Genomic DNA, 23,463 nt, shown 5'->3' with positions numbered 1-23,463 from the left:
GCCGCTAGAACTGTTCAGGGATGCGTCTCATGGAGTGAGTGAAGGTGCAGCAGCTTATTCGGGACCAAGTGCCCTGCTTGAGAACCACACTGCGAGTTGAGGCAACGCAAACCAGGGAGTACAGGGATGGGGTTCGTCTGGGCGGGCCAGGGTGGTGGAACACGGGGGGCAGCGTCGCTGGTTGCCCGGGCAGGCCAGAGTGCGGTGTCCGTACTCGACACAGCTGTTGCAATGATGGGCTCGAGGTTTGTGGGGACGGCAGCGAAATTCAAGGCGGCGGTAGTACACTGTGTAAGGGACATGGGTTCCGATGAAGGTGATGATGGCTGAACCTGTTGTGCCTACTCGCCTTGCTTGAAGGATGTCACCTTGATAAGACTCCAGATCATTGATGATCTCGTCGGGGGTAGGTAGGAGTGGACGGGAGGGGAAATGTTTTGTAAGGTGATATTGGTGATGCGAAGTAGCCAGTTGACGAACGCTTCGTGATGGGTGCGGAGGACGGTTATTTTGCCGGAGGTGGAGCGACACGTCGGTACATGTATGAGCAAGGAGCTGTGCGGCTTGCAAGAACGCCGGCAAACTGTCAAGAGGCAGCGCAGCTGCGCCAGCAGGACGGACTGGGAGATGCACTATAACTACGTGAAGTTCGGGGTCAAAGTCGGCCGGAAGACGAGATTTGCGGGGCTTTCCAGGGGTGATCCATTTCCCACCTTGGTCGTCTCGCTCTAGAGAGATTTTCATGTCCTGTCTCAGGATGGACGCAGAGATATTGGTGAACTGCGAAGCGGCGATGTCGGCTGTAGCCATATTCGAAGCAGAAACGGGCGTGCCGCTCGCAGAACGAGACTCGAGCGAACCGATCTCTCGGTTCGCTCTCGGTTCGCGAAGCGGCGGGCCGACGGAACGCGGCGATGTTTATACCAGGATCACGTACAGTCGCGTACAGTTCTCTGGGCTTTGCGGAGCCCGGAGAAGACGTCCGCTCTCGTCGGAAGTTTGCAGCAGTCTACGGACACTGAAGGTAAGGGCGCTCACAGCGCAGAGTTCACTATTGAAGGGGGGCTACTGAGGTTTTAAGAGCCACTGATCGTAGCAATCGCATTCCAAAGACACCGCGTTGTCGTAGATTGTTTTTCACCGGCTACGTCCTGTAGGGCTGAGGCCAGGGCTGGGGGATCCATCGCCGGAAACGCGGAGGAACCAAGCAACGACGTGAGGCTTGCCGAGTCGGTTCGTGGGTGCCGACGACATTCGAGCAACGCTTCCAAGAAGACTGGATATTCTTTCCGGCGAGGGCACAATACTTAGACAGCATGCTTGGGGCTGATGAGGATCGCAAGAGGTGGATAACAGGACATCCAATGCACAGCAAATAGGTCGAGCACGGTACACGGCACAATAGTGGTCGCCGCCATGTCAAATTGAAACGAAGCTGACGAAGCCAAGCTCCAGTTTAGTACACATTGCGCTTCGACATCCTTTATTACAAATAATTTTATAAAGCTTAAAACAATTTTTTTTTGTATCTTAAAGTTTTAATTTAAGTCGAATAAAACAAGCAAATTCACGTTGCGTCAAATAAACTTGGTCGGAACTCGGAACCAACGAGCATCGCCGCATCGCCATCGCCATCGTAACAAAACGCAAAAACTTTCAAAAACGAAGCGAGTTTCAAAACTTTCGCAACTTTCGGGCGCTTTCAGACTTTAGGAACAAACATCGAAGAACGTTCTTGGAAAAAGGAAGTGTCCTAGGTGCCGGCGTGCCCATAAAACCAGCTGTGGATATGAGTCTAATTGGTGAGTGCTCGCTCACTCGTTTTACTTTTTGAGTCCTTTCTGTTCGGAGCGTTTATAACGTGATCCTTTTGTGTGCAGTCGGCGTGAAAGCGAACGTGTGCGGTTCCTTGTCGCACAGGTGCTTTCCGCATTGGATGACCATCGAGCTTTTGCCAAGGAAGCCACGGAACCGACCTGTCACTGCACGGGCACTCAGATTGCGGGAACGCAACCAAAGGCAAAGGTCCCACCGGAGGCAAGGGGGGCCAAGCGAGACACTTGGTGAGTGTATCAGGGAGCTTGATTTCTGCAAATCGGGTGGCGGCTTGGTACCAGACAGCTAGGTGGTGTGTTTTGCGGAACCCATGACTGCTAAAGGTACCCGTTAGTGTGATGGCGCTTGTATTCGCTTCCACTGTGCGAGGTTAGATTCAAGTTCGATTTTCGTCCTCGGAAACTACTCGAAACATTGCGTGACGTGCGCCTTTAGAAGTAAGGTCTGTATTGATGATGTTGCTTGCGAAGAGTATAAACGAGTTCTCTCTCGACTGGGGCACTGACTTCTTATAAAAAAAATTCTGTGTATGGTGCACTTATTTACTAACCCTCTGGCAGTACTTCACTGTAAAGATTAGGAGAGAAAAAAAAACGCGCATTGACTAGTGTCAAAAGAAACAGAAAAAAAAGTGTTTTAAACTAAAGTTATCCCAGCAGTCTGAGAGTCAGCAAGGGCAAAGCCCTGAATAAAATGCATGCTTCACATTTTGGCAAGTGCCAACAACTATAAAGTATAAAACGCATGTGAGCAATTTAGCAAGCAACAAGAAAAGTGATGGCGACCCTTTTTGCTATCGCTCGATCAGCTGCACGACGAGGCAAGCCACATGAAAGCGACGGGAGCAAGCGACCGAGGCGATGAGCAAAGCTTTCTAGAAATCCAAAAACCGAGCAATGAGAGCTCTCCATCGCTCGTTGCCGTCGCTCGCTAAATCGCGTACATACGGTTCAGCTTGAATTGTATGAACGCGAGAGACACATGCAACTCACTTCCAAATGCCTTTCATTTCAGGGCTACACTGCCACTTGCGTCCAAGTGCTGCACGGGCCTCGTGCACTGGCACTTTGACACCACTTAAGAAACTAACACAAACATATCCAGGGGTTTTAGGTTGGGTTAGCCATCCTACAGAAAGGTGCTGCTCAGTTAATAGACGATTCGCTATTTTTCCGAGCGCCCAGGCCCGCCCGCGAGGAATTGTGGGAGAGATTGTCCTCACCTGGCCGCTCTGCCTTGAGATCGCATTGCCGTGTCGCTTGCCTTCTCTTTATCCTGTTTTTCGATTCCATTACATATTTTTATCTATTCCAGTGTATTTTTTATCGCTTCCAAGAGTTTCTATTCTCTTCTGTGGACAATATTTCTTGTATATATATAGTATTTGTGTCTTTATTTTGCCTTTTTCGATGGGAGTGCCGACGGACAACACGCCGCTTCGCGCGTCGTTTCCCGGTATGAGTACTACCATTGCTACAGATTCCTATCGCACTGTTAGCTGTTTGTGTTGGTTCAATTAGACCCGCGTGCAGTCGAGAGGAGCCGTTTATGAACAGCCGCGCACATGTCTTAGGGATAGGCACAGCTCTGAATCAACTATCGTGATGCGAGAGCCGAGCGCGCTGTGATTTGGCCACCCACGCTCGCTCCATTTATTCGCACTGTAGCGTATGCCTTCGACTGCCGCTTACTTAACTAAGGTACAGCACACCGCTGTATCTTAGGGGGGCAGGGCAGGGCCCGAGGGTAAGGCCCTGCCCTGCCCCCCTCTCCCCCCCGCGGATCTCACCAGGGGGGGCACGAGCCTCGATGCCCCCCCGAACCCTATGCTTAGAAGCAATAAAATATACATTGGAATAGATACGGACAGGTAATGGAATCGAAAAACAGAGGATTAAGAGGAGGCAAGCGACAAGGCAATGCAATCTCAAGGCAGAGCGGCTAGGCGAGGGACAGTCTCGCACAAATCTTCGTGCTTGGGGGATTTTGCAAAAGGGCTATTTATATCAAGTTCAAAATGAACAGCACTCTTCATTGATGGCTGACTCACACGATGAACTGATCCACAGACGGACTGATCATGTCCGCGGTTCGTCCGTCTCCCAAGCGCATCCACACGAAGGAGCAGACACGCAAATGACAGCCAGGACGAGCCGAACATGTTTGTGACCACACTGTGGCACTGTTGTCCAAGATCGAAATCGACATTTGCTGCTTTGAACAAGAACTGTGTGCCACTGTTATGTGCGGAGTGAGACATAACACCATGATAGGCTTAGTGCGAATTGCCACTAGCCTTACTAAACCAAACCATGGCAGAGACACAAGCATGGTCCTGCTCGAGGAGACTTTGGCGTGGAGGCGGTGAAGTCCTGGGCCCGCTAAGTGGCATTTGGAGATGCCTCCACTCACTTTGCACTTGTGCCTTCAGTACACCACAGCCACAAGAAAGGTCTTGCTGGGTGAAAGATTGATTGGAGATTCAAAGTGATTGCGGCGTGGTAGACGCGTCTTTACAGAAGCTTTTCGACGCAGATGAGTACCAGATTCTGCGTCGTGTCAGTTGGGCAAAGTTCCTCATGCCAACCTTTTTGTTATGAGAAATGAAATGAAAGAATATTTTGTTGCAATAGTTTGGGTCATTTTTCTTTAAAAGTCTTACTTGCAACTTTCAGGAAAGCACAAGCATTACAGACCAGCTGCCTTCACAATCAGGACCCCCCCCCCCTTTCTCTTCCTGGTAGTTGCTGTCGGTGAGTAACCTGATAGCCTTGGGCTTTTCCGCTTTTCTAATAGAAATTAGCGGTTCTTGTACATGTGCAAAAGTGAAAAGTATGCTACTGCCATGTTTGTCAGTTTTATAACTCTTTATTCCCTCGGACCGCAAATTTGCCTTCAGCTTGGTCCACATGCACAGCACATTCATGGCATCTTGTATCCAAAAATATCTATTGTGGGTTGGATGTGTGTTGGGGGGGGGGGGGGCATTACTTTGCTGGTTGAGTTGGTAGGCAGGAGATTGCGAGAAGCAAAAGGGTAGATAAAATACAACCGTCACTTTTACTATGAAAACCTTTTAATACAGGACTGGCGAAAAAATGAGAACATGAAAAAGTATGACGTCCCGTCCTCCTCTTACTCTTTACTTTCTGTAACCTAGTCTGGTAATTTAGGATCATATACTACTACATAAGATTCAACAACGTGGAAGGTATTGGTGCACCTTAACCCATTTTGGACGAGCCTCGCTCGTCCACCTAGGGTTGTTCCTAAACCGTTTAGGATGGGTGTAACTCATCCGTGCACTATACCTTGCCCCTTGGCTCTTTTTAAACATCCCAGGCTTGTTCCGAGCATAGTTTGCGGTGCTGCTCAGAGATGGCAGCATGTATTTTTTTTATTGTACACATTTTTAAGGATGGCGACTGATTGTGGAGACATGTGCAGCTTGGGCTGTACGTGCAATAAATATAGAAAAAACAACTCAGGATCAAAAACTGAAGAAAAAAAAAGTGAAAGCCGTTTACAAATCCCTGTAACGCCGAATTGGAGCGCAGCTCTTGAGGAGGAGGAGTGAAGGGTACTGAGGGGAGGGTAGACCCCTCCTCCTCCCCTCATTCTTTAATATGCTCCGGGGGGGCGGTCACGTGACCTCGGGGGGGGGGGTGTCACGTGACTTCGGGGAAGGGGGTCACGTGACCTCGGGGGGTCACGTGACCTCAGAGGGGTCACGTGACCTGGGGGTCACGTGGGGGTCACCTTGGGGTCACGTGACCTTGAGATGACCTTGGGAGGGGTCACGTGACCTTGGGGGTCACGTGACCTTGGGGAGGAGACCACGTGACCTCGGGGGTCACGTGACCTCAGAGGGGTCACGTGACGGGGGTCACGTGACCTTCAAAGGGTCACGTGGGGTCTTGGGGTCACGTGACCTTGAGATGACCTTGGGAGGGGTCACGTGACCTCGAGGAGTCACGTGACCTTGGAAGTCACGTGGGTCACGTGACCTTGAGATGACCTTGGGAGGGGTCACGTGACCTTGGGGGTCACGTGACCTTGGGATGACCTTGGTTACGCCGACGGCGACGGCGACGGCGACGCCGCTCAAGCCGGGAACGGGCCCCTAAGAGCTGCGCTCTAAAAGAAACGGTTAAGGTAAACAGTGTGCGACATTATTATGCAGTTTCCTCGTTCCTTCGACAATGTCTAATTGGATACGAGACTCACTTTTATGACGTGCAGGCAACGTCAACAAAAATGTTTGGCGTGAAATGACACGCCAAAAATACAATATAAGATAGCTATACTGCTAGGACCCATTGTATGTTCCTGTAACCCTGCTAGATTTGTTTTGAGAATGGCGCAATAGTTTCGTGGATACATCCACTTAAATGTGAATTCCTCGGAGGGGCGGATCCAAACAGAGCTGGAGGCTGGCTTTGTAGCCAGCCTCCAGCGCGATGTCTCCTTGCACGCACTGACAGATTCGGCTATTTTGGCGTCTCGAGCTTCAGTTTTCTCGTTTACCTTCCACGTTTCGAGCATGCGGTTTGTGATGATTACGTCTACGACATCGCTCGCCTTGTCAGAGTGTTCGACATTGATTGCAGCAACGATGAGCATAATTGCTATCAAGAGATGTTGAAAGCTGTTCATTTTGACTGCGACCCGCTGGCGACAAACTCCAGTGACGGCGAGTTACGGATGAACTCGTTGTGGTCACTGTCGCCCGGGAATATCTCGCAGGCGCATGCAGGGTGGAAGGTCAACGGGCCGGCGGCGAGAGCGAGAAAAGCATTTGGGTTACCGAGTTGCGCGAGCGGTTTTGATTGTACCGCGGCGAGGAGAGCTTGGGCGATCATGGGGGCCCCTAGAATGAAAGAGCGTTCATGGTCACATGCTTTATGGGCACCATGATGTGACTAACTTGGGCAGTGTTGCCTGGTCGCCAGATGAAAATGATACAAATTCGTAAATTGAATAGTGTAATTACCAGAGCTCTAAAATTGCGTAACTTGGTGTATATACTACGTAGTCTATGAGCAATCCATTTCAAGAATATTAGATCCGTTTAATTTTCGTGTTATAACCCCTTTAAGTCACCGCAGACTCCGCTGTCCACTTATTGCCGATTCACATGAACTTATCTGCAGATAAATTGATCAAGTGACAAGACGTCCACGGAACATCAGTCCTCCAAGCACATCCATACGGAGGAGACGAGCAGATGACAGCGAGGACAAAATGAACCTATTCCCGGCCCTGCATTTCCGCAAAATGCCAACATCGCACTGTGGCACAGTTTTCCGAGGTCAGAAGTGATGTTTGCGACTACGATCACTGTGCTATTATGAAAAAGTATTGTGTGCTGCTGTTATATACCGAGCAAGACAAAGCATCATGACAGGCTTAGCGTGAAGCGCTACTAGCTTTACTAACCATATGACACAAGTATCGTCCTGCTCCAGGAGGCTTCAGCGTCTAAGTGATGAAGTCCTGGTGTTGCGGAGGGCCATTTGGAAATACCTTCACGCACTGCTTGCTTGTGCACCACTCTTCAGCACACTACAGCCGTAAGAAAGGTCTTGGCTGGGTTGAAAACTGGGTGGACATGCAGGGAAGCTTGCAGCTTGCTAGGCAAGTTTTCACTAAAGCTTCTTGACACCAACCCGGAGGAGTACCAGAACTTGCGGCTTGTCGGCTGGGCAAAGTTCTTGCAGCTTCTTTCACAAGTGGAAAATAAGAATGGTTCGACATAATGAAACAGCGAATGGACAAAGTACAGTGCACTATCTTTGTTTGGCTCATTCGAAAACCAAAAATATTGCTCTGCTGTTGGTGCTCTACCGTAAACGCTTTTACTGTTAAGGCCCGTTCACACTCTTGCGACTGACTTCGACTGAGAGAGACCAGACCGGTTTTTAAGCCTTTTGCGACTTCTTAGGACCGGATGTGATGCAGCGGAGTTGGACCTAAGAAGTCGCAAGAGGCTTAAAAACCGGTCTGGTCTCTCTTGGTCTAACTCGGTCGCAAGAGTGTGAATGGGCCTTTACTCACCCGCTAAAAATCTGGGCATGGAAGGGCACTTTGCCCTTAAGTCTGGGCGTCTGCTGACGAGGTGCAAATGGTGATGTGACAAACGGTTCACGGATGAAAATTGCGATTCAATCCATCGCGTGAATCTGCCATTATTTGACAATTGTCCTAATATGATTAATTGATCCCTATTAAAAAAAGAACAATTGTTCTCTGAAACAATGTAATGAAGCGAAGTTTTTATGAACAATGCCTGCTCCTTTGACAACGGAATAGTACGAGCCTTGGTATAACAGGAACTTTCCGTAGATCAGGCATACATTTATTCCATGCTCAAAGTAAAGACATGAGTTTGTCTTGGCAATGCCAACCTCCTGTGTATGATCTGTAAAAAGTCGTTAATGACCAAGGTCAAGGGAGAGGATTTTCTGCTTTCAAGAACAGGATGAGGTGAAAGAAAAAGTGTCTCAATGAACAATGAACGCTCCAGCTTATCCACTCAGCCAAGTTTCTGCAACATGAACTAGGCTCTAAGAGAAAGACGTAGGATAAGCACTTCGAAATCTTTAGGATTTGCTAAGGGATGAAATTAATTAGATGCACAAAAAAGTAGACTGAGGAGGATGGCAAGAAAATTTTGGGGCTTGTGTTCTTACACTTGAATTGTTTGTGCAGGAACCATTACTGAAGCAGCACTTCATTCCTGAGGCAATAATTTATTGCTAGTCAAAGCCTGTTTCCAGAAATGCACATCAGGCGAGCGGCTTTTTTTTTTCTCTTAAACATGAGGTGCTCTTTAACATTGCCCTCCAATCCCAAACCACGGCTAAGAGATTCTTTTCGGCTTCTGGTTGGCCAAGAGATCTTGTCAAGCACTCTATTTGCGTCCCGGTGTTAGGCATCTGCATTGCCCTAACTTCGTTTGAGCTTTTTTGACTGTTCTAAACTCCAAACTTAATTCAAGCAACAAGCATCGATGGCGACAGTCCCTCGGTCATCGGGACACCATTGCTCGGTTTTAGGGTACACGAATAACGACAGAAAGCGTTGAATACAGTCTGAGGACCTATATATCTTGCACGGAATCCGGCAAGGTGAGTGCGGCTGTTTCTACATGACCCCAATCTCCGGTGGCAGTGGTTTGCTTCTGTAAACTGAAAAGACTTTTCTCCAACGCTATCCTCTCGACCGTGCTCGTAACATTTTGTGAATGGAGCGCACACCGAACTTAACGCTGTACCGTCGATGAACATGGGGTACGCTCGCAAGGTGCGTGCAAGTTTTCTCGAGATAATGGCTGTTTCAGGTTGTAACATTTTCTAACTGAATTTATCTTAATATTGATATTTCAAAGTGTTGACAATGACTCAATTTTATCAACAACGCTGAGTTGAAGGCTCATTTCTGCCGCCGGGTGTGGCTGAAAATTGTCGAAAAGCTTGTTCTATTGGTCTTCCTGAATCACGATCACCTGAGCAATACCAGAGAGCCATGAACCTATGTTGACCGTCAAGGCTCGTTCACACTCTTGCGACCGAGTACGACTGACAGAGACGAGATTTCTTAAAACTTCTTAAATGTTTTTAGAATGAGGGAACACACTGGCATTGTGGCGCCATCTATGCGTAGACCCTGGAACTGCATTTCACAAGAGCGAAGGTTTTGCAGGATTTCCGAGGTCAAATGTGCGTAATACCCATAGAAAGGCTCGTTTATAACATTGACAAAAGTTTTTCGAGCCAAGAAAGAAAGGATAATGCGCGAGAAATAAAAAAGAATATGCCGGACCGCCGAGTTTACACTGCTTCCCAATAGATGGCGCCAGTGTGTTCTCTGGTTTAAGAAGTTTTAAGGAACCCAGGTTTAAGAGGTCGCAAGAGTGTGAACGGGCCTTCACAATGCGACTAGATACTTATTCTAAAAATTAGTACATAATGTAGCCGGGAAGAAGCCTTCAATTTCTGTTGCTGAAAGTTGAAATATGCTCATGCATCAATTTCGAATCGTTGAATCATTGACCGACTCGCTCCGGCAAAAGGCCCATTTCAACTTTGCTGTTTTCATTTCTCGACAAAAGACACACTCGTTGGCACGGGATCCTCAAATAAAATGTTTATAAACACCGATGCATGAGCATGTTTCTATGTTTATAAACAGTGATGCATGAGCATGTTTCAACTTTAAGCAACAGAAATTGAAGGTTTCTTTCCAGCTACATTATGTACTAATTTTGAAAATAAGAAGAATCTAGTCGCATTGTGACGGTCAGCATGGGCTCATGGCTCTCTGGTATTGCGCAGGAGATTGGGATTCAGGCAAAGCAATAGAACTAACTTTTTGACAATCGCCAGCCACACCTGGCGACGAAAATCAGCCTTCAACTAAGTGTTGTAGATAATAAAATTGAGTCAATGTCACCACTTCGAAATATCTTAAAATAAATTTAGTTCCAAAATGTTACAAGCTGAAAGCAAATATCAGGAGAAAACTTGCACACACCTTGCGAGCGCACCCCGTGTTCATCGACGGTACAGCGTTAAATGTGATGCCCACTCCATTCACAAAATGTTCCGAGCACAGTCGAGAGGATGGCGTTGGGGAAAAGTCTTTTCGATTTAGGGACGCAAGCCACTACTGCCGGAAATCGGGGTCATGTGAAAAGCGATGGAGCTTAAAGACACTGCAGCCGCACTCGCCTTGCCGGATTTCGTGCAAGCTACACAGGCTCTCGGACAGTATTCGACGCTTTCTGTCGTTATTCGTGCACCGTATAACTGAGCAATGGTGTCTTGATGACCGGGGGACTGTTGCCATCCAAGCCCGTGGCTCTAATTAAGTTTGGGAGTTTAAAACAGAGAACAAAACATGAACGAAGTTCGGGCAATGCTTACACCGAACACTGGCAAAGCCTCTCATCTGGGGCTTTCACTGTCTTTAACGCTCCAGCAAGTGGGAAAGCGCCGGTAGCCCTTTCCCCTTTTATCTCTCGCACTCTTTTTGTAAAACAGTTTATACACGGTTCTGCTCTGCTTTAACCCCGTTAAACAAACTTCTTACCAAGACCGGTGCACTGCGGAAAAGCAACACCAGAAGAAGCAAGCTCCACGGGTGTTGCTTCTCCGCAGCGCACCGGTGCTCCGAAAGAAGTGCGCTCAATGGTGCTGCGAGAACAAAAAGTATGAATTACACGAAAACATCGTTCGAGTTAAGCGGCTTATAAATACATTGAAAACGTAGCGGGTCAACCAAAGTTTTGAAATTTGTTTGACTTAACCAGAAGTATTAAATATCCGAGTTTGAATTATCGCGAGCCTACTGTATATACTAAGGGAGATATGGCTCAATCCAATGTGCTTATATCGCGAGCCTACTGTATATACTAAGGGAGATCTGGCTCAATCCAATATGCCTAACATCACTGAATAGTTGTGCAATTTTAATTGGATAGTTCTATTTCTCAAGCACTTGATATGTTTGGTATTCAAATCATTGCAAATTTTTACTTTGGTTCAATTTATGGGGGGTTTATTTTATATGTCATATTTAGTAGGAGCTAGGCTAGTTGGTAAGCACGTTGCTTACTTACTTTAACCATGCATGTCATATACAATTTGTTGCAATTGTGTTTGAATGCAAATTCTCTTCTGCTCTTTATTTCAAGCTGCCCTTACATGCATCATGAAGATACCGAGGAGGTCTTCAATTGAATGACAACTTCAAGCGCAAACATGGAGGGGCATCTAAATGGCCAGCACAAGGACAACTATAATGTAAATTTTCTCCAAAGTTAAAGCAAGGCATGCCTTTTTCCAATAAAGGTATTGTGGCGAAACTTCTAAATTGGTTCGTTTGTTGAGCTGTCATCTATAGAAACAGCTGAGCTCACACAAACAAAATCCTGGCAGTGAGAAGTACAGGTTGTGTGCTCTTTCTCTTTTGCAAAACATGAACTTTTTGGCTGAGGATGAAAGATTATTTAAGTTCATATCTACAATGACAGAGCTGTGAACTCTCCATACCAATCTACCCCAAAAGCTTCATGTGACTTAGGCTTGCTTGAATATGGAAGCTTTTTGCACTAAATAATGAAACACTTGACATTTACGTCTTCTTGAACTGGACTCTCCGTAAAAACAAGGCATATAATTTTGTAGAATGGCGAAATTTCTGTAGCCCACATTACGGACAGCTATCTATAGGAAATGTGAAAGCTGTCCGCACTTAATACCGAAGGACTATACCTTTCCGAATTATATAAGGCCAAAGCTACGAGTCATCCGCACCAGTCCTGCACCTCTGATAAGTCAGGTGACACCCCTGGCAGATCTAGAGCTCTGCCAGGTGAGTCGCCTGATGTATCGGAGGTGCAGGTGGTACGGATGGCTCGAGGCTTTGGCCTCATAAGGCGGAAAGGTATAGTCCTTCGGTATTTAGTGCGGACAGCTTTCACATTTCCTACGGATAGCTGTCCGTAATGTGGGCTACAGACGTTCCGTCATTCTACGAAATTATATGCCTTGTTTTTACGGACGTTCCCGTTTCTAGATTACGGCAAACCATACCGGCAATATTGAACCGGCAACTTTTACCCGTAAAATGGAAAACGGATAACTGTCTGTAAAGTGAACTACGGACGTTTTGTCATTTTACGGAATTATATGCCTTGGTTTTACAGACAGTCCCGTTTCTAGATTACGGCAAACCATACCGGCAATATTGAACCGGCAACTTTTGCCCGTAAAATGGGGTGAAAATTTTTTACAGTGTCCTTAAGTCATTTCTCCACCCAACTGTCTCGTATACCGTCTTTGCTGGTGAAAAGATGTCGAACGTGTCGTAAAAGTTCTTGTTCTACATCTTTTTGGCACCGGAATAAACTTCCGCTACACTGTAAAAAATTTCCGTAATTTTACAAACACTTTTGTCGTAATTCTGACGGACTCTGTGTCCGTTTCTTAGTTAACGGACATAAAAACCCGTTTTTTGCTATATCGAACCAGCAACTTTTTCCGTAAAATGGGGCGAAAATTGTTTGCAGTGATAGGTAGAATAAAATTGCATACAGTTGTGTGTCAATGCATACTATAGTAGATGATAAAAGCGTTAAATGTGCTTTTAACGTTTAATCCTGCTAAAAGCAATTCCTTATAGTAAAGAGGCCAAGGGCTACCAAGAATCCTACCGTACCCTGCAAAAGGAACAGATAAAAAGGGCGATGGAAAAAACCGAATAGAAATTAAGTAAAAGTTTATAATTCCCAGTAAAGCACATAGGCACTGCTTCACTTCACTGAGGGTGAAGCTGACGAGTTGCATGCCTACAGAAGTTTTCGACCTTGTGATGATTGTTAGGGGGGTTCTGCATGAGTGCACAAAGAGAAATTGCCAGAACAGTGAAGACCACACCAAGAAGGAATGTTGTTGCTCTATGGTAGGAAACGGCTGAAAGGCACCGGCACAATTCTTGCGAACAACTCCCTTCAGTGCTGTCACGTGACCTTGCAGTTCCACAACGTTGTCTAGGAAGATGACCCACTTAAGGGCCACACTTGAGGTCACCTCTGGCCCACCAGTGAAGGGCCAGAATTCCAGCCAATGTATGAGCAGTGAGTGATCCGTAGAGAGCTTGGCTGCCTAAGAATAGCGTAAGCTGCCCCCTTTTGCTGAACACTTTCACCTGATCTTACAAGATGAACCTCATAGGAGTCTCATATGGAGCTGCAATACTTTAGATGTGGCAGGACCAGGGCTGTGGAAAACACCTAAGTGTGCTATGGCCGGTTCCACTGGATACGCTTGCTGCTGCGCCAGAAAACTCCAAATTCATTCATTCATCGACTGGATACGCAAAGTAAAAGACCCAGTGTTCCGCATGTTTTGGACAAAACTACTTAAAATGCTATGTGAAGAAGCATAGGTGGTTGTTTATAGTAGACCTTGTCGATGTTGTTCTGCAAACCCTCGTGGTTTCTGGTCATCCGTAGCACCAGGGGAGTCGATATCAGGCAGGCATTATCACGATTAATAAACATGTTGAGAACAATTGCACTGAGCACACTGTCCCGTTGAACTGTCGAGCGTTTGGGCCACTGGAAATGGTTCCATGGTATACACTGCACTCTGAGCGACTCAACTGGAAGACTTCTAGTATGCACACATTTAATTAATTTGTGTTAATCAGCACCCGTGGCTCGCTGGGCAGGTCATAGGACCCAGCTCTCACGGAAGCCGGGCATCACGCACAGCATAGCAACACCTTGCCATGCTTGTGGGAGGTTCCAGCTTCAGGTTACGGCGTCACCAAAAGGGTAATGGTAAAGGTACCACGACTAGCACACCTCCACAGTTCTTAGTACAATCTTTTCTGTAAGCAGTGTGCTCCAATCGACAATGTGACTGTCATAAACCAAATCCTGCATCCACGCTTTACATACCGCTAAAACTGTTGAGGGATGCGTCTCGTGGAGTGAGTGAAGGTGCAGCAGCTTATTCGGGACCAAGTGCCCTGTTTGAGAACCACACTGCGAGTTGAAGCAAGGAAAACCAGGGTGTGCAGGGATGAGATTCGTCCGGGTGGGCCAGGGTGGTGGAACACGTGGGGCAGCGTCACTGGTTGCCCGGGCAGGCCAGCGTACGGTGCCCGTACTTGAGACAGTTGTTGCAATGATGGGCTCGAGGTTTGAGGGGACGGCAGCGAAATTCGAGGCGACAGTAGTACACTGTGTAAGGGACATGGGTTCCGATGAAGGTGATGATGGCTGAACCTGTTGTGTCCATTTTCCTTGCGTGAAGGAGCTGTGCGAGGAGCTGTGCGGCTTGCAAGAACGCCGGCAAAATGCCAAGAGGCTGCACAGCTGCGCCAGCAGGAAGGATTGGGAGATGCACTATAACTGCGTGAAGTTCGGGGTTGGGTTGGGCCGAAAGACGAGATTTGCGGGGCTTTCTAGGGGTGATCCATTTCCCACCTAGCTCATCTCCCTCTAGGGGGATTTCCACGTCCTGGCTCAGGATGGATGCAGAGACATTGGTGAGCTCCGAAGCGGCGGTGTCGGCTGAAGCCATATTCGAAGCGGAAACGGGCGCGCCGCTCACAGAACGAGACTCGAGCAAGCCAATCTCTCGCTGGACGTGCTGCGGCGGGCCGACAGTGCGAGGCGATATTTATACCAGTATCACGTACAGTTTTTAGGGTTTGCGGAGCCCGGAAAAGACGTCCGTTCTCGTCAGAAAATCGCAGCAGTCTCCGGACGCTGAACGTAAGAGCGTTCACATCGAAGAGCTCACCATTGAAGGGGGGCTACTGAGGTTTTAAGAGCCACTGATCGTAGTAATGGCATTCCAAAGACACCGCGTTGTCGTAAATTGTTTTTCAACAGCTACGTCATATACGGCTGAGGCCAGGGCTTGGGGATCCATCGCCGGAAACGTAGAGGCACCAAGCAACGACGTGAGGCTTGCCGAGTCGGTTCGTGGGTGCCGACGACGTCCGAGCAACCCTAGTGGGGGCCTTGCTTCCGAGAAGACTGGATATTCTTTCCAGCGAGCAGACAATATAGCATGCTTGTTGCTGATGCGGATCGCAGGAGGTGGATAACAAGACAACCAATCCACAGCAAATAGGTCGAGCACGCTACATGGGACAGTGGTGGTCGCCGCCATGATAAACTGAAACGAAGCCGAGCTGGCCAAGCCTGGCCAAGCTTCAGTTTAGTACACAATGCACTACAACATGGTTTATTACAAATAATTATATAAATGTTAAAACAACTTTCTGTATTTGAAAATTTAAAATTCAGTCGACTAAAACAAGCACATTTATGTTGCGTCAAATGAGCTTGGCCGGAACCAACGAGCATTGCCGCATCGCCATCACCATCGTAACGAAACACAAAAACAAAGCGAGTTTCAAACTTTCGGGCGTAATGTTGGGCGCTTCCAATCTTTCGGAAAAGGACATCGAAGAATGTTCTTGGAAAAAGGAAGTGTATTAGGTGCCGGCGGGCCCGTGGAACCAGCTGTGGAGTTGAGTCTAATTGGTGAGTGCTCGCCGATTCGTTTTACTTCTTCAGTCCTTTCTGTTCGGAGCGTTTATGTCGTGTTCTTGTGTGTGCAGGCGGCGTGAAAGCGACCGTGAGCGGTTCCTTGTCGCACACGTGCGTTCCGCATTGGATGGCCCTCGAGCTCTTGCCAAGGAAGTCCCGGAACCGATCTGTCACTGAGCGAGCAGTCAGATTGCGGGAAGGCACCCAGAGGCAAAGGTTCCACCGGAGGCAGCTGGGGCGGCCGAGCGAGGCACTTGGTGATTATATCGGAGCTTCATCTCGTAGATCGGTAAACAAAACTGCTGCAAATCGCGTGGTGTCTTGGTATCGCCTAGCTAGGCGGTGTGTTTTGCAGAACCCATGACTGGTAAAAGTACCCGTTAGCGTGCTGGCGCGCGTATTCGCTTCCATTGTGGGGGGTTGGATTCTAGTTCGTTTTTTGTTTTCAGAAACTGCTCGAAACAATGCGTGACGTGCGCCTTTAGAAGTAGGGTCTGTATTGATGATGTTGTTTGCGGAGAGTATAAAGAGTTCTTTTTCGACTGGGGCACTGACTTTCTATACAAAATCCTGTATATGTTGCGCTTATTTACTAACCCTCTGGCAGTACTTGATTGAGAAGGTTGGAAGCAAAAACAGAAACGCGCATTGAGTATTGACAACAGAAACAGAAAAAAGGTGTTTTAAACAACTTCCTCTAAAGACCATGAACTGATTTTCAAACCACCACCTCCTCACTTCATAAGCACGCGAGAAATCATGTGGTGGTATTTCACTGGAACCCAAAGTTTTCCCACCAGTCTGACAGTCGGCAAGGGCAAAGGCCTCGATAAAATTCAAGCTTCACATTTTCACAAGTGCCGACAACCATAAAGTATAAACCGCAGGCTTCTAGCCAGGATTTTGTTTCGGAAAGGGGGGGGGGGGGGGAGGAGGAGGAGGAGGGGGGGCTCGTCCATTGCAAAATGCTGTATGAGGGGTAGGGGGGAGAGGAGGCCCCAGCAAAATGGAAGATTTTGGAGGGGGGGGGGGGGGCGGGCCCCATGCCTCCCGCCCCCTGGCTACGTGCCTGATAAACCGCATGTAAGCAATTTAGCGAACAACGAGACAAATGATGGCAACCCTTTTCGCAATCGCTCGATCAGCCGCACGACGAGGCGAATCACACGAAAACGACGGGAACAAGCGACCAAGGCGATGAGCAACGTTTTCTAGAAATCGAAAAACCGAGCTACAGTGAGAAATCTTCATCGCTTGCTAAATCGCGTACATGCGGTTCAGCCTTAATTGTGTAAGCTCGAGAGACGGTGCCACTCACTTCCAAGTGCCTTTCATTTCAGAACTAAACTGCCATACCCTGCAGCGACCGTCCAGCGTTTTAAAGCGCCCAATCAATGGAAACAACCCACCAGCGCCACTCCAAGGAGCGCTTTTGCCGGCTCTCTGGTATCACGCAAGAGATCGCGATTCAGGAAAACCGATAGAACTACCATTTCTAAAATTTCCAGCCTCACCCGGCGGCGGAAACGAACCTTCAACTAAGTGTTGTAGACGATAAAATCGAGTCAGTCACCACTGCAAATTATCAATATTAAGATATATTCAGTTACAAAATTTTACTAGCTGAAACAGCAGTTATCACCAGAAAACTCGCACGCACCTTGCGAGCGTACCGCATGTTCATTGGCGATACAGCGTTCGGTGCGCGCTCCATTCACGAAAAATGTTCCGAGCACAGTCGAGAGGTTGGCGTTGAGGAAACGCCTTTTCGGCTCACGGACGCAATCCACTGCTGCCTGAAACCGGAGTCATGTGGAAAGCATAGAGCTTAAACGCCGTTCACACTCTTGCGACCGAGTACGACCGAGAGAGACCAGACTGGTTTTTAAGCCTTTTGCGACTTCTTAGGACCGGATGGGCTGCAGCGCGGAGGTGGTCCTAAGAGATCGCAAGAGGCTTAAAAAGCGGTCTGGTCTCTCTCGGTCTTACTCGGTCGCAAGAGTGTGAACGGGCCTTTAAAGACCATTGCAGCCGCTCTCGCCTTGCCGGATCCCTTGCAAGCTACATAGGTCTTCCGACAGTATTCAACGCTTTCTGTTTTTATTCGAGCACCTTATGACCGAGCAATGGTGTCCCGATGACTGGGGGACTGTTGCCATCGAAGCCCGTAGCTGTAATTAAGTGTGCGAGTTTAAAACAGAAAAGACGGTGCGAATGAAGTTGGGGCACTGCAGACAGCCAACACCGGCCAAGCCTCTCATCCGGGACTTTCACTCTTTCTACACAACCAGAAAGGGGGAAAGCGCCGGTAGCCCTTTCCCCTTTTCTCTCTCGCCCTCTTTCAGTAAAACGGTCTATACAGCCGTCCGTAAACCGTTTAGGATGAGTGTAGCTCATCCGCGCACCATACCTTACCCCTTGTTTCTTTTTGGGCATCCCAGGTTTGTTCTGAGCATACCTCTCGTTGTAGCTTTCGTAGCTGCTTAGAGATGGCAGGACGCATTTTTTTATTGTGCAGGTTTTTAAGGATGGTGACTGATTGTGGAAACATGTGCGGCCTGGGCCGTAGGCGCAATAAAAATAAATAAAATAAAAAGCTAGAGGAAAGAAAAAAGTTGAGTGGTTACGGTGAACAATGTGCAACATTATTATGCATTTTCCTCGTTCCTTTGAGAATATCTAACTGGATACAAGACACACTTTCATGACGTGCAGGCAACGTCAACAGAAATGTTAAGTGAGTGCAGACTTTGCAGTCTACTTATGACCGATTCACACAACGAGCTTATCCGCAGATGGATTGATCACTTGCAAGACGTCCACGGAACGTCAGTCCCCCAAGTGCGTCCACACGGAGGAGACGAGCTGATGACAACGAGGACAGACTGAACCTTTTCGCGGCCCTGCAATTCCACAAAAGGCCAACATTGCACTGTGGCACCGTTTTCCAAGGTCAGAAGTGATGTTTGCGACTATGATCACGGTGCTATCATAAAAAAGAATCGTTGTGTGCCGCTTTTACATACCGAGTGAGACAAAGCATTGTGACAGGCTTAGCGTGAAGCACCACTAGCTCTACTAACCACATGTCACAAGTACAGTTCTGCTCCAGAAGGCTTCAGCATTAAAGCGATTAAGTCTTGGGGTTGCGGAGAGGCAATTGGAAATGCCTTTACGCATTGCTTCCTTGTGCACCACTCTTCAGCACACTACAGCCGTAAGAAAGGTCTTGCTGGGTGGAAAACTGGGTGGACGTGCAGGAAAGATTGCAGCGTGCTAGGCAGGTTTTCACAGAAGTTTCTTGACACCGACCTGGAGGAGTACCAGAACCTGCGGCGCATCAACTGGGCAAAGTTCTTGCCGCTTCTTTCACGAGTGGAAAATAAGAATGGCTCGACAAAATGAAACAGCGAATGACAAAACACAGTGGTGCACTATCTTTGTTTGGCTTATTCGAAAACAAAAACATTGCTGTGCTGTTGGTACTCTACTGTACATAAACACTTTTACTGTTACTCACCCGCCAGAAATCTGCGCGTGAAAAGGCACTCTGCCCTCGCAGTCTGGGCGTCCGCTGACGAGGTGCAAATCGTAGGAATAGCCGACATGATGGTAACGTGACAAACGGTCCACGGATGAAAATTGCGATTCGATCCATCATGTGAATCTACCATTATTTGTCAATTATCCTAATATGATCATTTGATCCTAAGAAAGAGCGATTGTTCTTTAAAACAGTGTAATGAAAGTAAGTTTTTATTAACAGTGCCTGCTCCTTTCTTTGACAATGGAATGGTACAAGTCTTGGTAAAACAGAAACTTCCTGTAGATCAGACATTGCAGATTACAGACGTCTGCTCATTCCATGCTCAAACATGAGCTTGTATTGGCAATGCCAACCACCCGTGTATGATCTGAAAATTCCTTAAAGGGATACTGAATCGGAATTTCGAGCTCACAAAACTAGGCGGGACGCTGCAAAACCCAAAAACATCACTCATACAGCAATATCTCTAACGGATTGCCGTATTTTTAGAAAAGAAATTCGCGATTGAACACGGCTGACAAGGCCGACGAGACAAGGCACGTCACGATTCCCATTCCCTCTTCACCTCGCTATGTCTCGTGTCGAGTTGGTGAACCGAAGCAAGGAGCAGAGAAGCGAGGCCGCTTCCCCTCATTCTCAAATTTTCCCGTTGGACAATTACGTCAAAGACCTCACTTGATCGCGCCCTTCATTTCCAAAAGTACGGCCATCCGTTTGAGATATCAATGTTTGAGTGATGTTCTGCAGTTCGTAGCGTCCCGTTCAACGCTTCTGCGGCCTTATTTTGCAAAATCCAAATTTCGGTTCAGTATCCCTTTAATGACTGTGGTGAAGGGAGAGTAGTTTCTGCTGTCAAGAACAGGATGGAGTAAAAGGAAAACTGTCTCGACGAACAATGAATGCTCCGGGTTACCCATTCGGCCCAATTTCTGCAACATGAACCGGGCTCTAACAGAAAGACGTAGGATAAGCACTTCGAAATCTTTAGGATTTGCCAAGGGATGAAATAAAATAAATGCACAGAAAAGCAGGGGAAGGAGAATGGCAAGAAAATTTTGGGGCTTGTGTTTTTACATTTTTTTTAATTGTTTGTGCAGGAAGCATTACTGAAACAGCACTTCAGTCCTGGGGCTACAATTCATTGCTAGTCAAAGCCTGTTTCCAGAGATGCGCATCAGGTGAGCAGCTTTTTTAGAGCGCAGCTCTTAGGGGCCCATTCCCGGCTTGAGCGGCGTCGCCGTCGCCGTCGCCGTCGGCGTAACCAAGGTCATCCCAAGGTCACGTGACCCCCAAGGTCACGTGACCCCTCCAGGTCACGTGACCCCTCCCAAGGTCATCTCAAGGTCACGTGACCCCACGTGACTCCCAAGGTCACGTGACCCCTCCCAAGGTCATCTCAAGGTCACGTGACCCCAAGACCCCACGTGACCCTTTGGAGGTCACGTGACCCCCAAGTCACGTGACCCCTCTGAGGTCACGTGGTCTCCTCCCCAAGGTCACGTGACCCCCAAGGTCACGAGACCCCTCCCAAGGTCATCTCAAGGTCACGTGACCCCAAGGTGACCCCCACGTGACCCCCAGGTCACGTGACCCCTCTGAGGTCACGTGACCCCTCTGAGGTCACGTGACCCCCCGAGGTCACGTGACCCCCCTCCCCGAAGTCGCGTGACACCCCCCCCCCCCGAGGTCACGTGACCGCCCCCCCGGAGCATATTAAAGAATGAGGGGAGGAGGAGGGGTCTACCCTCCCCTCAGTACCCTTCACTCCTCCTCCTCAAGAGCTGCGCTCCAATTCGGCGTTACAGGGATTTGTAAACGGCTTTCACTTTTTTTAAAGAACATTAAGTGCTTTTTAACATTACCCTCCAATCCTAAAATGTTGTCCATCCATCCGTGCATTTGCCGCTAAATTTAGCGGGGACATTGCTGCTACGTGACCTCTACACAAATTCAGTTTCCCTCTAAATTTAGCAGAAAAATTTATGTCACGAGACCTACAGACAATTTAAAGCTCTTCGATAAATTTAGCGGAAAAATAGACGTCATGTGACCTATGCAACCAATCAATTTCCTCCTCTAAATTTAGCGGAAATATTCATGTCATCTGACCTATGCACTAATTCAGTTCCCCTGCTAGATTTAGAGGGACAATTGATTTCATGTGCCCTGACGTCATGTGACCTACAGACAAATTCAGGTTCCCCGCTAAATTTAGCGGGTAAATTGATGTCACATGACCTACATACCGATTCAATTTACCCACTGAATTTGGCAGAAAAATTTGTCATGTAATCTGACGTCATGTGACCTACAAGGTAAGGTTCCTGCTAAATGTAGCGAAAAAATGGATGTCACGTGACCTATGTACCAATTCAGCTTCCCCACTAAATTTGGCAGAAAAATTGATGTCGCTTGATCTGACGTCATGTGGCCTATACACACATTCATTTTAAAATAAAAAAAACAACCTCTTAAATACTGCATTTCATGTGTTATAGCTAGGAGTGTGCAAATACTCGAATATACGAATTCAAATCGAATAGAAAGTTCCCGAATAATTCGATTCGCGAATCGAATTCCTAGTATTCAGTCACTCGAATATTCAATATATTTGGCCAAAGACGCGCGGTCGGCGCGGAGCTGACAAAAAAGTCATTCTTTCTCCCGATGTAAGCGCTGTGATATTAGACAGACCATGCGAGAAACACCTCTTGGTCCTACCATTCCACAAAAATCTAACGCGCAGGTTAGAAAAAAGAAAATTAACGAAAGCCACAAACTTTATAGCACGCAGATTTACTCACAATCGTGACACAATCTTGCCTTGTATCACAACCGAAACATCCTGTTACGCCGCGCCATGCCTAATTGTTTTTCACGAGCGCCGATGTAGAACACACTTGCCGCATTCACGGAAATCGGCGACTGCACGATCACACAAAGAAAACTACGTTAACCACGCCGATGAAACCAGCCGAGTTATCTTCGTCGTTCTTTTGGAGCTGTAAGCCGCAAATTCTGGTTCTGAACAAAACTCAACGGAAAAATAGTGTGCCTAGATTTGAGAGGGTTTCCAACTGTTCGATAGCCGCGTTTGAATTACGAACTGCGAGAAGGTGACGAAAAGACGGAAGCGTTGATCGGGATCGGGCAGGCAGGGCAGGCGTCGTTGCTCTTTTGTTTGCTCGCCTTCTTTCCACGCGACAACACAACACATGCACACTTACGACCAACCTGCGCTGGAGCAGTCTTCGTAATTTCAGTTTCGCTTGCTCCCTCTTTTAAATCAAGGCTCTCTAAAACAGGATAGATAGACGGAAAAATTGATGCATAGCGGCAGTTGGACGGTGACTTGCGCTACCTAACCAAGTTTTGTTTCCTTGCTTCAGATTATATTGTTTAAGCCTGTTTACTCAGATTTAACACCTATCTGTTTATTTATGCAAAATAAAATCTCCGGTGTCCTTTTTCTTTCTTAAAATGGAGACCGAATATCGCAAAATGTCCCTTTTCTGAGATACACAAATATTTTCTTAAAAGGGTCGCGGTGTTAGGTTGTGCTTTTAACGAGAAGGCACGCGTGGCTGTAACTTTTCTTTTGTGACGTTTAGGGTAGATAGATTATGTTTGCGCCATAAAATTGGATCTTTAGTGGCCAACGTCCAACAGCAACTGATTTTATTTTTTTTTACCAGAAGTTTTTTTACATTTTTGCTTTTGTTCCGTACAAGATGCATATTCTACACCAGGCACATACTCTGCACATATAATAGTCTCATTTGCAGCACACTTTGAAAAATTCCTACAAATAAAATCACTATTCGATACTCGATTCGATATTCGGCTTTGTTTACTTGATTCGATTCGGTATTCGATTCGAAAACTACTATTTGGTATTCGCACACCCCTAGTTATAGCACTTTGAAGGTAAAAGTCATTTCCAATTTTAAATAATGTTTTTACTTTAAAGAAACAACCTTTCTCTAGTTGTTTTGATTGAACA

General features: G+C 47.3%; 1 long non-coding RNA gene across 1 annotated transcript; it reads left to right on the top strand.

The window, feature by feature from the left end:
- The first annotated feature begins 15,815 nt into the window (after window positions 1–15,815).
- Window positions 15,816–18,778, top strand: LOC120847502. Its single transcript, XR_005717387.2, has 3 exons — window positions 15,816–15,907; window positions 15,985–16,202; window positions 18,709–18,778. It is a non-coding gene; the product is annotated as an uncharacterized LOC120847502 (long non-coding RNA).
- Window positions 18,779–23,463: the final 4,685 nt, after the last annotated feature.

Source organism: Ixodes scapularis, unplaced genomic scaffold (assembly GCF_016920785.2).
Source record: "Ixodes scapularis isolate PalLabHiFi unplaced genomic scaffold, ASM1692078v2 PGA_scaffold12__126_contigs__length_90152505, whole genome shotgun sequence".
Taxonomy (NCBI): domain Eukaryota; kingdom Metazoa; phylum Arthropoda; class Arachnida; order Ixodida; family Ixodidae; genus Ixodes; species Ixodes scapularis.
Note: the sequence above shows the minus strand (reverse complement) of the source record. Positions and strands in the feature narration are given on the sequence as shown.